Source organism: Marmota marmota, unplaced genomic scaffold (assembly GCF_001458135.2).
Source record: "Marmota marmota marmota unplaced genomic scaffold, marMar, whole genome shotgun sequence".
NCBI classification, from domain to species: Eukaryota; Metazoa; Chordata; class Mammalia; order Rodentia; family Sciuridae; genus Marmota; species Marmota marmota.
The window spans coordinates 2,311,288-2,324,778 of NW_026000240.1; the positions used below are offsets into that span (position 1 = coordinate 2,311,288).

General features: G+C 45.3%; 1 protein-coding gene across 3 annotated transcripts in view; it reads right to left on the minus strand.

The window, feature by feature from the left end:
- Positions 1-13,264, minus strand: part of Bdh1 (3-hydroxybutyrate dehydrogenase 1) — a 47,769-nt gene extending 34,505 nt beyond the window's left edge. The window contains exon 1 of one of the 3 annotated variants that reach the window (XM_015486842.2): positions 13,038-13,264. The gene's annotated coding sequence lies outside the window, so the exon portion shown is untranslated. Of the gene's footprint in view, positions 1-8,175; positions 8,384-13,037 lie in introns of those variants that run through there. The other 2 variants (XM_015486844.2, XM_015486843.2) reach the window with 2 other exon arrangements.
- Positions 13,265-13,491: the final 227 nt, after the last annotated feature.

Sequence of the window (13,491 nt, forward strand, 5' to 3'; positions counted from 1 at the left end):
ACAAAGCCCTTCTCAGAAACTGAGCAAACACCTTGGACTTCCCAGCCTTCACAACTCTAAGCCAAAGTGGACCTTTTCTTCATAAATTACTCAGTCTTGGGTATTTTGTGATAGCAACAGAAAACAGACTAAGACCCCCACCAAATTACCCACTTGTGGAACACACACATGGCTTTCTGCAAGATCACTCTGTGTAGCAACTGTCTTAATCCAAAAATTATCTTGCTTATTTAACTTTAGCTTCCTCTACTAGATCATAAGCTCAGTGAGACAAGAGCCTTGCCCGTCTTGCTCACCACTGAATCCTTAGTGCCCAGAACAAGCAGGAAACAAAGGAGATACTTGGGAGCCTCTGGGGAGAGACAGCTGAGAGAGCTCTTAAAGGGCACTCTGGGGTTAGAAACAGCCTATGACCCAAACTGAAGTTCCCATGGTAAGCACCTTGCAGGCAGCAGCAGAATAGAGACGACACTGGTCCTTTGTGGAAGGCCTAGGCCTGGGTTGGCTCTGACTTTTTTGTTTGTTTGTTTTTGATGCTGGGGATTAAACCCAGGGCTTTGCACATAACAGGCAAGAGCTCTACCACTGAGCTACATCCCTACCCTGACCCACTTTTTATTTTATTTGAGACAGAGTCTTGCTAAGTTGCCCGGCCTGGCCTTGAACTTGTGATCCTCCTACCTTGGCCTCCTGAGTATAGGCATTCACCACCACACCTGGCTTGCTCCAATTCTTTACCTAGGTGCCACATACTGACCAGCTGGTTAAGCATATACATCCCTATCTCCTCCCACCAGAACCAAAAGTCAGGGTTACCACCTCAGGGTGATGTCAAATGCAGTTGTCTATAATTAGAGTCCTCTCCATCCCTTTGGCTCAATGCCTATGGCAGAAAATACTTCAATATAATCTCCAAATAGAGTGTTGCTTTCAATTTTGTTTTCCTTAAGTGCATAAAAACTCAGTCTCTTGAGTAACACACTATTTGCAAAGTAGTCTCTTATATGAGAAATGGTAGAAATTTAGATTTTTTTTAAATTTTCTTTTTCTTCCTTTGTGTGTGTGTGGAGGGGTATGGGGTATGCACATGCTGAACCCAGGGCTTTGCACATGCTGAACACATGCTCTACCACAGAGCTTCCACACCCCAACCTCTTCTTTTTTAAGTTTCTGAAACACCTTGCTATAGCCATGCTGCTATACCAAGGACTCAGTCATTGTTATACCCAAAGACTCAGCCATTGTTGTGCTGGGCTTTAGTCTTTGTAAAAGAATATTAAGTTCTCAAACTTGAAAAGCTACTGACTTGCCTTTTGGTTTGGTAACAGAACAGAAATGTGAAGGTGGATGCAAGGAGAAAGGCACAGTCCCCATAGGAGTGGGGGACAATTTCCTTTGCTTTGAAACTCAAGCAAGTAGCTGCTCCATACAGACTGGATGAAAGGTTTAGCTCCAAGGACCACATTCATAAAATACTGTCACAGAATAAATGTAATCTCAGAAAATCTGTAATCTCAGAAAAATGTTTCCAGTGCTAGGAACTGTCTCCTTTCAAGGGCATCCCCTCTTCATGTCAATGCCTAACCCAAGGAAAACCCAGGATGAGCCCTTCATTCTGTCCCCTTGCACTGGAAAAGAATGCAGTTAGCCTCTGTGGAGGGGGTACATGTGATCTAGCTGCAAGGGGAGGCAGCTATAAGCCTCTCTGACAAAAGTATGTGTGCGCTCTTGTCTTGGCACTGGGCTCACTATGTCACATTCTGGCAGAGGACGCAGCTGGCTGCTTTCCTGTGGGTCAGTGGAGGATCTCCCTAAGGGAGACAGAAGAGACAGGACATCTGCAGGAAACCAGGACACAGGAGGCAAGCCTTTGGTAGAGAGGAGAACAGGAAGCCTAGATGGGCCCTTGGCACCACCAAGTGGGAGGCGAAGGCCCTGTCCCACAGAGGAGGGCAAGCTGGGTGTAGGCAGGGAAACATCCCACCCAGGGATGAGCTTAAGACGATGAACTTCAATGTCAGATTGGAAGTCTGACAATGACAGCTGCCTCCAGCATGTTCTACTTGGCTCTTGTTTGGCCAGTCTAGTATTTTATTTATTTATTTTTCATTTTTATTAGTTGCTTGAGCCTATTGTTTTAATTAATTAATTAATTAAGTTTTGGTGCTGGGATAGAACTCAGGACCTTGCATGTGCTAAGCATGTGCTCTGCCACTGAGCTGCACCCAAAGCCCAGCCTAGTGTTGAAAGAGGCAACATAATAAGGCAGCTCCATTATGCTTAAACTCAGTTTGGTTTGCACCTACATCTTAAACTGCCCACATCACCTTTGTTAACTGCCTGGAAACTAGGCATTTGAGTTCAGAGATCCCAACCAGATAAATGTATATCAGCCTTTGGGCTTTTCCCTTTTGATTATTTAGTACAGTGTTGCTTAAAAGCTCCGGCTCAGCTCAGCATGCTAACTGCACAGCTAATGAGAGTTTCTTTGAGGTAAAGAAAAAGGGAACCTGATAAGTTTTAAAGCCATCATTCAAAAGACACATACACCAGGTGCAGTGGTGCATGCCTATAATCCCAGCCACTTAGGAGGCTGAGGCAGGAGGATCAAAAGTTCAAGGCCAGCCTCAGCAATTTAGTGAAACTCTGTGTCAAAATAAAAAATAAAAAGGACTGGACACATAGCTCAGTGGTAGAGCAACCCTGGGTCTGAGCTCCAGTACCACCACCACCACAACAAAACAAACAAAAAAATGCATACCATTCCTTTGAGAGATAATCATTCTGGAAGAAAAATCTAAAAGAATTATATAGAAACATCAAATGTTACTATAAGGTCCTTACTTAGCATCTGGATGGCCATCTTAAGTGACAGCCACCATTTTAAGAAAAATTTCACTTTCCAGCCCAAGGGCATTTCTGAGAAAGGCTCACCACTCCCTCATACCAACCCAACCCGCTCTCTATCTTTCATTTCTAGCTCCCGTCTCCCAGTTCCTCACTTTCCTTTCATAGACAGTATTCAGTTTTCTCACCACCATTTTATCATAAAGGTAGAGATGACAATCATGTAGCTTATTTCATGGTGACTTTTCATGGTGACTATCTATGAAGAGAACAAGAAAAAGAACCCTCTAGCAATTAGATGCAAATTAAAACTACACTTTCATCATACTCCAGTCAGAATGACAGTTATCAAGAATACAAGTAACAATCAATGTTGACAAGGATGTGGAGGAAACGGCACACTCATACACTGCTGGTGGGACTGCAAATTGGTGCAACCACTCTGGAAAGCACTATGGAGATTCCTCAGAAAACTTGGAATGAAACCAGCATTTGACCCAGTTATACCACTCCTTGGCATATACCCAAAGGACTTAAAATCAGGATACTATCATGACACGGCCACATCAATGTTTCTAGCAGCTCAATTCAATTTACAATAACAAGCTATGGAACCAACTTAGGTACCCTTTAACAGATGAATGGATAAAGAAAATGCGGTACATATACACAACGGAGTATTACTCAACCATAAAGAAGAATGAAATTATGGCATTTACTGGTAAATGGATGAAACCGGGGACTATCATTCTAAGTGAAATAAGCCAATCCTAAAAATCCAAAGGCTGAATGTGGGAGGCCAACCTTACACGTGACTGAGTCACACTCCCTGGCTGGGTACTGAGGCGCTCAGTCACAGAAATGTGGTCGGTGTCTCGTGCATGGGTGTGTCTTGTTACAGCCCCCTGGGTGAAGCTACCCTCACCTGTTCCTTTGTAATATAAACCCTTGCCCTGTTCAGGATAGAATCTTCCATGGAAGTGCCTTGTGTGTGTCCCCTTCTCTTGGGTGTGGCCTACTCAGGTGTCAGTCAACCTGCTGACAGTGAACATCATGAAGATACTCAGCCCCCTGAAACCTGACCCCTTGCCTCATTTGAATAGCTTCTCCTCAATAAAAGGGGTCAGGGCGCACAAGTGTGTGTGTGTGTGTGTGTGTGTGTGCGTGTGCGTGCGCGCGCACGCACTCTCTCTCTCTCTCTCTCTCTCTGCGGACCCTTAAGGTCAGAGGAGCCGTCACAGCGACCCCAAAGAAAAATGTATTTGTGTCTCTTGTGTGGTTATTTCATGCAGCCCAGTTAGCCCAGTTTAACTAGAGTGACCCCTGAGCCTTTTAGTCGTGAGAACAGAAACCCGGCAGCTGAATATTCTCTCTGATATGCGCGTGTGAACATACAATAAGGTGCGGTGGGGGTTGGGAGAGAATAGAAATTCATTGGATTAGCAGAGGGGAATGAAAGGAAGGGGTAGGGGATGGAGGATGGGGATAGGAAAGACAGAAGAATGAGTCGAACAAAACTTCCCTATGTTCATATATGAATACACAACCAGTGTAACTCCACAAGAATGGAAAGTTACACTTTATCTATGTATATATCAAAATACATTTCTCCTTTCATGTACACATAAAAAAGAACAAATTAAAAAAATTTTTTAAAAACTATAACAATAGCTGCTGTTCTGTCCTCCAATTCTAAAATGCATGCTCTGTCTTTATTCCCAATGTTTTTAAAGCAAGCTTGAAGCTTCTGTTACTTGCAACCAAAACAATATTGGCTAAACTCATTGAAGGTAGTTTCTTTCTGCCAAGTATTATAATTAATTCTTAATCTAGCCCCATATTCTGAGAGTACCACACTACAGAGCTAATAATGACAAAAGGATATGTACCTCTCCCACTTCACTTCTTTCACCAAAAGATGGAATTACCAGAGCTGTCAAGTTTGTCATGTTTACAACTGAAAGATAAAGCACATACTCCACACTTAGGAGGATAGCTAGCCTACCAAAGTCAAATGAGACCAGGCCTCCATTCCCATTCTGGGTAAAGAGTGGTAAGAGCTCATATATACCTTTTAATACAGTTTACCTGCTGCCAATCCCAAATGTTTTCTCCAATCCATCCTCTTCCAAAACTCCAGACTTAAGTATACAACTGTCCCCTTGAAGGTTTAATAGGTATCTCAAATTTAACCTGTCCAAACAGAGTTTGTGCTACCACCTTGCAGACCTGTTCCTCTAAATTCTCCTTGTTCTTGACTTCTCTCTTCTTGCACACTCTGCAGCTTGGCTACCAGCATATCCTAGACCCCACCTTTTCAATATATCTAGGATCCTCTGCTACCACTTAGTAGCAGCAGTGTAAACTTTCAATAATTCTTGCCCAGACTATTACAATAGCATTTCAACTAGCATTTCAATTTACTTCCACCAAAGTCTCCACCCAGGTCACTCAACATATCCTGCACAATCCTTTAAATATACATCATACTACGTTACTCCTGCACCAAACTTTTGTCAAAGTGAAAGTCAAAATCTATACAGATTGCCTACAAAGCCCTAAGTGATCTAAGTCCATCAGATGATGCCTCTGACCTCATATCTCATTCAGTTACAGCGACCTTCTTACTATCCTTGGAACTTTCCAAGCAATCTCTAACTTCAGGGTCATTGCCCTTACTGTTCCCTCTACCTGGGACATTCTTTGGGGACATTCATAGGATCCATTCTCTCACTTTAGTCCTTTATTCCTTACTCACTTAGTCCTTTACTAAGTAAGACATCCCCTGCCCATTCCAACAATCCCCTCTTTACTTCATCTTTACATTTTCTTTTTCAATTTTTTTTGTAGTTGTACATGGACACTATGCCTCTATTTTATTTATTTTTATGTAGTGCTGAGGATCAAACCCAGTGCCTCAGACATGCAAGGCAAGCACTCTGCCACTGAGTTACAGCCCCAATCCTCATCCTGACATTTTCTATTTCCCCTTCCTCTCTTTCATTTTCCCTATTCTTGGCACTTAACACATTATAACATTCTACATATAATATCTACTTTATTTGCTGTATCTTTCTTTCCATTAAAACATAAGCTCTTTGAGAATGAGAATTTTGACTATTTTGTTCACTGTTTTATCCCCAACACCTAGGCACAGTAGGCACATGCTATTTAAATGAACTAAGAAAGTCTTAAGCAGGAGTGCCATGATCAGACTTACATTTTAATAAATAACTCTTATTGGGTTAAAAGTAAATTGAGGATGGACAAAAGCAGTAACAGGGAGACCAGTTACTACTAGATTACTGCTCTGGCAGTAATCTAGGGCCATGACATAACAGCCACACAGCTTGAATTCTATACAACACCAATGAAAGGTTAACAAGTGCTCACTGGAGATGGATAAAAAAGATTGTGGGCTCAGATGGGAACCATGGAGGTGATTTGAATGGGCCAGTGTGGCATTAGTTTGAAGAGCATACTCCCAATTACTGAGATTGGATGTGGGATATGAAAGAAAACTCTACCAACACTTTTGGCCTGCATGTAAAAAAATGACAAAAAAAAAAAAAAAAAGATTAAGGAGCTTTCTTTTCCTAAGTGCTTTCCGTACTTCAAAAAGAGCACACAAGCTGAGCCTCTTCCTTCTCACTGGCCCCTCAAAATTATATCTCCAGTTTCAGTGTCTTGCTCATCCTTATACCAAATCTGACTTTTCCTTCATCTGACCAAGACCTAATCCGTACAAATAGCACCTCCTCAAGCTGCCTTTCTAATCCACTAAATCAACCCCTCCCTTCTCTCTGCACCCCTTTAACAGCATTCACTGAGTCAAGGTATATTAGAGGTATTGCTGTTCATAACCACTCACAAGCCCCCATTCAACCAGTCTACCCCTGAACTGAGACTGGAGCCACGTGTTGACTTACTGACTTATGGCTCCTCAAAATGGACGCTCTGTAAATGTGTATTGGGAGACTATCAAAGCTATTTCAAAATTCAGCTTTCTAGCCTGCCAGGGGTATACGTGGCCCTTATAGGATGGGCCTTACAGAAAGAAGGGCATCTGCCGTATCACAGAGGTTCCGGACCGGAGAGACCCTGCAGGCCGGGAATGAAATGTGCGTCTCTGCAACCCCTCAAAGGAGAACCCGCAGTTAGACAGTGACTCTGCACCAGCTGACTATGGGCAGGCTTTGGCTGACTGTCTGGAAAAACATGCGCAGGGTTCAAAGCCGCCTCCCCCCGCAGGATGCAGCACAAGGCGGCTGCGCGCTGGAAGGCAAAGACAACTGGGTCCTTTCCCGGGAACCCATCTGGAAGTCCTGACCCAAGCGGTCTCCCGAGCGCTACAGCACTCACTGAAAGCCGGGCACCCGAACTGCGCAGGCGCCTCCTCGCTCGGCGCCAGGGGGAGCTCAGCCAATCCCAGCGCCGCGGTCCCTTCCTGCGGGCCCGAGGGCGGGGAGCCGAGGGGGCTCGGCCAGAGCCACGCTCCCATTCGTTGGGGAGGCACCACCCAGACAAAGCCCCACTGTCCGCTCACCCAAGCGCCGCGGTGGCTGCCGGCCCAGCCCGGGCAGATCACCCCGGGATCCCCAACCTGCCTCCGCAGCGCCTCCACCTTCCCGGTCCCACTTCTTTCTAGTCCTGCAGCCTATCCGGCTTCCAGCAACCGCTGGCCAGGCTTGACCTGACTTATGGCTCCTCAAAATGGACCTCAAGCAGCTGGACCCGCGGTCTGACCGCTGTCCAGCATCCTTCCAGAGAGTGCGGCGAGCAGGAGAAGGCACTCTCCAAAACCCCCGAGAACAGAGTCTAGTGGAGGACCCTGGCACCGGGCAATCCGGGAGATGGGTCAGGAAGGGAGCAGTGTCTAGAATTCGAGGATGCAAGGCAGGACTACTGGCTTCGATCCTGGCAGGGCCTTTGACTATGGTGTGACCTTGGGCCAGTGCCTTCCCTTTTAAAGACTCAAGTTTCCTTCTGTAAAATACGCCGGCTGGGAACCTTGAGGCCGGAGGGTTTCACCTGGGGGTCGCAGGGCCGCGTGTTCAACCCGGAGCCTCCTCCTGGGCACAATATTCCAAATAATAAAGGCCCGACCTTGCTCCCTGAGGTGCGGACAGAGAAACCAGGAAGGTGACGGGTGAGATGCGTCTGCAGAGACTGGCCCAACTTCCCACTCTCGTTACGCCGCGGCCGCAGGGCAGGCCTGTAGGACGAGATGTCCCTTCCCCACCCTCATCCCGCGGACCGGCTCAGTGGCCGCCCAAGGCCAAACCAAATTGAGCAGAGGGCGCTGGCACATGCTACAGAGATGCAGACCTTCCTCTTACCCCAAACCAAATGGACAGGGGGCTCGGCTGCGGAGGGCTCGGTTGGTGCGCTAGCCTTAACCTCACGCTCCTGGCCTGGAGAACCGAGTGGGGGCGCTGCCGCCGTTTCCTTCTCAAATCCGGTCTATAGGGCCCCTCCTGTGGCCTCCAGCTCCTGGCACCAAGATACGTCTACCCACTGAGTGCGTGCGTTAGGCCTGCGCCGGGCGGGGCCCGACGGCGGTAACGCAGGGGCGGGGAGCGCTCCGCGCCGCCTACTTCATCGTCGATCGCCGTTCCTGGCTCTGCTCCAGTTTGGCGTGCTTGGAATTGCTAGGCACCCAGCTCGAGGTTGACCCACTCCTGCACCCTCCATCTCGACCCTAAGCCGGGTGTAAATCACCAGCACCGCCTTCCCGCGCTAGAGAGGGAGATGGGGAAAGGTGGAGGGTTTCAGCCCCACGGCTGCCGGCCGGAAGAAGGTGCAGCTCCAGAAAACGAGGAAACCCTGATGAAGAGGAAACGCCTTCCTTATCCTTCGTACTTGTCTTTAGGGCTTATCAGGGTTGGTAGTTGGTTGGCTTTTAAATTTCTCTTGATCGGTGCGATTTATTTAAAGGTTTGTTTCTAAGGGTCTTAAAATAAGAATAGCGCAGCTTCCCAGAGCTTCAACAATAGGACATGGGAGTGCAATCGGCCACAGATCAAGTTCGCCTTCCAACCCAGTACCCCAAGACATCTGTTTCCAGGAAACAGGCTAAGGAGACAAGTAAAGGCAGCTTGGTGGCAAAGCTATGTTTAGGTAAATTACAGGCGGAATGGAGAGGAACAGAGCAGATGAAAACGAGAGGGAAGTACAACCGGGCGGGGCGCCTGGCGGTGGCGCCGGAGAGCGGGTGGGGGACCTTAAAATTATGTCAGCTCTGTCTCAGGAGCTTCTTGAAGGCGGAGGCTGCCTTCCTCCTCTAAGCCCAGCTCCTAGCCCATAGAGCCTCCAATACTAGGAGAATCCTGAAAGGAGGACGCATTTGATTCTTTGGACCCATTTCTCAGACTAAGAGTACTTGCTTTAGTGAGGTGTTTCAGAATAGTCACTCTTTACCCGGTGCCACAATGATAAGAGCAAATCTGTATACTGACTCACCAGGTTACACTTTGAGGATTGTGCATGAAGAAGAGCAGTTAAAGGAAGCAGTAATCCTTTTCACCTAGGAAAACCATTAAATCCTAACTTTGGATTGAGAATTAAATGAAAATATAGTTCTGTTTATGGGAGACAAGGACATTTGACCGGTCTGAGGTTATATCAGACACCTCAAGCGGTTTGCCTCAGTTGTACCTCATATTTCCCTGTTTCAGGGCTTCTCTGTCACTGCAACCAGGGACCTTGCAGCAGCCCACTGCTCATTTGACACCTGAGTAAACCTGGAAGTGCAAGGGAGCTAACACTTCCTGGATGATCTTTGATCAATGGCGATGGGTGGTGGAGAAATACTCCACTCTTCCATTCTTCTGCCTAACATTTTGTGTGTGTGTGTGTGTGTGTGCATGCAAGCTGGAATTGAATCCAGAGGTGTTATACTGTTGAGCTACATCCACAGTCCTTTTTTGTTGTTCTTGATGATGTTTTTTACTTTGAGGCAGGGTCTCACTAAGTTGCTGAGGGTCTTGCTCAGTTGCTGAGGCTGTCCTTGAACTTGCAATCCTCCTGCTTCAGCCTCCCAAGTCACTGGGATTACAAGCATGCATCACCATGCCTAGTTATGCTCAGCAATTCTGAGGGAGGGACCTTTTGTAAACCTCCTAAAATGATAGTGCCCAGGGGACCCTTAGTATTAACCAACTTGATCAACTCAAATAATGTACCATTGGATTGTTGTTCTGGATACCTCTTTCCTTATTTGATTCTTACCAGTCTTCTATTTCTATGCCTTGTGATTCATTATGAAGCTTTGAAATGATTCCCAACACTTACATAATTACCTATATGAATGACTTAGGTTTTTCATGAAGTGTAATCCCCGTCCTTGTGAGAATGCTCTGTTACATCTTATCAGACCACATATGTGAGTTATTGACCTCAACCATGAGATTCCAAACCAGATAAAACCCACAAAATTTTGGCACATTTTGAGAGGATATGCCTGGGGCCGAGCTACCCTCTGTCCAACCTTCAAGCTATTCCTAGAAACCTCACCCACCAATACCTGGGCCACCCTCTGGGGGAGGGCCCTGGAATATCTTCACAGTCTCTGTCTGTGTGTGTTGGCCAACCATTTTCCTGAGAACCTCTTTTAAGAAAGTACCTCAAATTGATTAGATGTATGTTCTCAGGCCTGTCACCATTCTGATTGAGCAACTGGACTTTTATAATTGGATTCTAAATGAAATCAGAAATCACTATGTGGTTAATGTACTTTGTCTATCAAGTGTATTCCCTTTGAGATTTGCTCTTGTTATTCTCCTCCTTTTTAAGCATTGTGGGGAAAAAAAAAATCTCCTGGGAAACAAAACATGTGATTTGTAGAACCATACTTTCATCATCTCCTTATTTTAACCATACCCAGCATGTGCCAAGGTTCTGTCTCCTTTTGCCTGTATACAGCTCCTCTGCCCAGATAGGAGCCCTCAGGACAGGCTCTTTAGCTTTCTGCACATTTCATCTCCACACTCAGAGGGCGCTGTTGCAAATTACCAAGGAGGAGGGGGGAACAAAACAGTCTCTGTTGCCAGAGAGTGAAATGAGCCATGTGTGTAAGCTAATTGACCCATGAGAAGTCTAGCAAGTCTCCTAAAGAGAGGCACATGGAGGTGTACTCAGAATTCTGACAGGGACTCAGGACAGGCTTCATAGAAGGGGAGCATCCTGAAAGTCTCAGTAAGAAAGCATCTCCAGAGAGCCCTGGCCCAGAGGGGTCGCAGGTGTTTACTCCCATCTCTCGATCAGTTCCTCATTGCCACCTACCTCATATCCTTCTCAAATACCAGCTCAAGTCAGTCAATCATTCGCTCTCCTTCCATCTGGTGCTGCCCCATCCCCCTATAGGTCCCCTTCTTTTCTGCCCTTAGGTTGAATGTGGAATGCTGTCAGTGCAGGTTAAATCCGGACCTTAACCATTCACATCCAAACCCTCAAAGAGCCCAAGGGGTGCTCTGTGGAGTTCTCCTGAGTGATAGAGAACCATAACATCACAGGGTTTCTGTTTGTTTTGATGCAAATGAATTTTCTTTAAAAAAATTTTTTTTTGCTAGAAACTATACCCTTAATCTACTGATATTTATAAATATCAAGTAGCTTTTTCTCTAATTGATAGTGAAGGAAAGACACCAGTGTATTATTCTGTGCTGTTTCTAAAGCAAAAGCTTGTGTGTTGGAAAAAGACCTTGACAGTTGATCTTAACATGACTGTAATACTGAATTCTGCAGATGAATGAGAACTGAAGGGGCTGCCTTTTCCCTGCAGTGAATTGGCAAGAAAAACAAGTGCAGAGCATGAAGGGAAAAGGGACAGGATCAGGCACACACATCCCCACTTCCCACCCATTTCTGTCTCTTGAATAATGTGTTTCATGAAGGTGAATTTTTGTTTATGCCACATTGGTTTCTGTTATCTTCAGTCCCCCCACCCCCACTCCACCTTTTTTTTTTTAGGCACCATCTCACTAAATTGCAGAGGCTGGCCTCTAAATTGCCATCCTCCTATTTCAACCTTCCAGAGTCACTGAGATTACAGGTGTGTGCCACTACACCCAGTAGCCACAATGGCTTGTGTGTTTGTGTGGGAGTGCGGGGTGAGTAGTCTAGAAATGTAAGCAAAGTTCTTTTAAGGTCATTGGGATCTTTGAAGAGGAAAAAGTATGAGGAGTTGAGGAGATGAGAAAAACAACTGATCCTACCTCTTCCCTAAGCTACAACAACCTATAAATTTTCTTCCTTCAGTGTGCATTGACTAGGCCTTTATTACATTCCAGGCATTGTGCTATGTTCTTGGAATCCAGTGATAAACCAGTGAGGAGGCCCTGTTTTCAGTAATACAACTTAGCAAACAATGGCTGATCACTGCTGTACCAGCCACATATCAAGTGTCTTCTATGTATTATTTCACCTAACCCTGAAAGCAACCTAAGATTTCCTTTTTGCAGTTAAGGAAGCCAAGGCCTAAAGATCCCAAACAACTTGTCCACAGCAACACGGCTAGCAGGCAACAAACACAGATCCTTCCCAAGTCTGTCCTACTCCAAAGAGTTCACTTGAAGTACATCACCAATTATTCCAAAGTTCTTTCTTTGGAGAAATGTATATTTATTCAAAGAAATATATATATTTTTTTCTTCACAGCTCAGTCTTTTTTTTTTTTATGATGCTGGATTGAATCCAGGGTCTCATGCATGCTAAGCACATGCTTTACCACTGATCCATACTCCCAGCCCTAAAAACCCGGTTTTTAAGGCTATTTGGAATTCAGAATTATTTATAAATAATTGGGCATTGTTTCTTTGACAACCCAACAGAAGCTGGAATTGCTTTTTCAAGTTCTGTTTTTTTTCAAAGAATATTTAATATATTACAATAAACTAGTTTTTAAAACAAGGCATGAATTCATATGCTTATTTTATTTCATTTTTTCCCAATTTTCCTCCCAATGAATGCATGCTATTTTTGTTTCTGCTTATTGCTACTAGGACAGAACCTTAGTTTTTTTCAAAAAGGAAATCAAATTGCAAAGCTTTTGCCTTTCTGTTTAGGGGTTGCCAGGGCCTCTTTCCAAAAGCCTACTCTCTCCTCCCCAGGAAGCTCCCCTCTCCTAGGTCCTACCCAAGGCTCAAAGCTTTTCCTTTTGCTGACAACTGTCAGGGTCAGCCTTCTCTCACCTGAGTCAGCTGGTACAGCAAGGTTCCTTTGGCAGTATCAGCATGCAGGGTCCTCTTCAGGCAATCGACTAGTCGGATACCCTGGGGTCCTCTTAGTCCTCAGTTAATGGTGTACAAGAGACACCCCTGGAAATCTCTTCCAGGCTTTGTGTGTATTCTTGCAATGCTTGCCTTTAACTGGGAAGGGAAATTCTCACATGTGATAAGCAAAGCTACCTAATGATAAAATATAATATTAGGAGTTCTGGCTGTTTGTGTGTGTTTCTCATTGAACAGTCAAAGTTCAGCTATGTTACTGTTTGTTTTAAACTTAAACTGTCTGTAACTTTGATCCTCTGACAAACAGTGTCAAAGATAGATGTCGATGCTTAGGGGTAGGTTAAAAAAAAAATGATGCCAAAGGACAGCTTCACTGACCCCATCTTAGGCTGATCCCGCCAGGTACATGGGGCAG